Source organism: Penaeus chinensis, chromosome 31 (assembly GCF_019202785.1).
Source record: "Penaeus chinensis breed Huanghai No. 1 chromosome 31, ASM1920278v2, whole genome shotgun sequence".
Classification (NCBI taxonomy): domain Eukaryota; kingdom Metazoa; phylum Arthropoda; class Malacostraca; order Decapoda; family Penaeidae; genus Penaeus; species Penaeus chinensis.
The window spans coordinates 12,490,262-12,491,135 of record NC_061849.1 but is presented as its reverse complement, the minus strand read 5'-3'; the positions used below and the strand labels follow the sequence as shown (position 1 = coordinate 12,491,135).

Below are 874 nucleotides of genomic sequence, written 5' to 3'. Positions count from 1 at the left end.
ATCATCCAAAGGACATATGGGAAACTAACAAACTAACAAACAGAGGGATGATGTTAGGCGTAGCTCACTAGTCGTCGCACGTCTGGCAGCGCTGTTGCTCCAACGTTGTAATAGGTTTATTTATTTCGATATAATCTGGGGGAGTCTGTCAGTACATTCTTCAATATAGATATTGGCAGATAGCACATTTTCTTATACACACATGCAGTCAAGCACACCAACATGTATAATATATGTATATACATAAACTTATATATACATAAATATATATGTATATATATATATATATATATATATATATATATATATACATATGTATGTGTACGTATGTACATCTATCTACATATATATATATTTATATATATATATACATTTATACAGTATATATATGTGTGTGTGTATCAATCTATCTATATATCTATCTATATATAAACTACCCGCGCACACATTGCACCATTGCACACTATTCGTATAACATACCATATTGAAAAGCTAGTGCCATCAATTATAATCACAAGAAATAAAAATGAATAAATAAATCACAGAATGCACGCATTCCCTCATTGAGTGCCTGTTGTTGCCATATTTCGCCATCTGACATAACGCGCGTGTAACCTTCGAGCCTCGTCTTGCGCGTCAGTTACCGTTCGCGGTCGGGAAGTGTCACAGTGGACGCTGACTCGGGTCTTAGATTCTAGAGGTAATTCACGCGGCTCTACTTTTCAGTTATGAAGCTAAATAGATTTGTCGATCGTCTGTCAATTTTCTCCCAGATACGTTACTGCATATATATATACAGATACACACGTTTTATGTGTGCGTAATATGTATATATATATATATATATATATATATATATATATATATGTATATA

At 33.2% G+C, this 874-nt stretch overlaps 1 protein-coding gene across 1 annotated transcript in view; it reads left to right on the top strand.

Annotated features, from left to right (window-relative positions):
• The first annotated feature begins 623 nt into the window (after positions 1 to 623).
• Positions 624 to 874, top strand: part of LOC125041728 (cytochrome P450 9e2-like) — a 13,831-nt gene continuing 13,580 nt past the window's right edge. The window contains exon 1 of the mRNA XM_047636973.1: positions 624 to 700. The gene's annotated coding sequence lies outside the window, so the exon portion shown is untranslated. The remainder of the gene's footprint in view (positions 701 to 874) is intronic.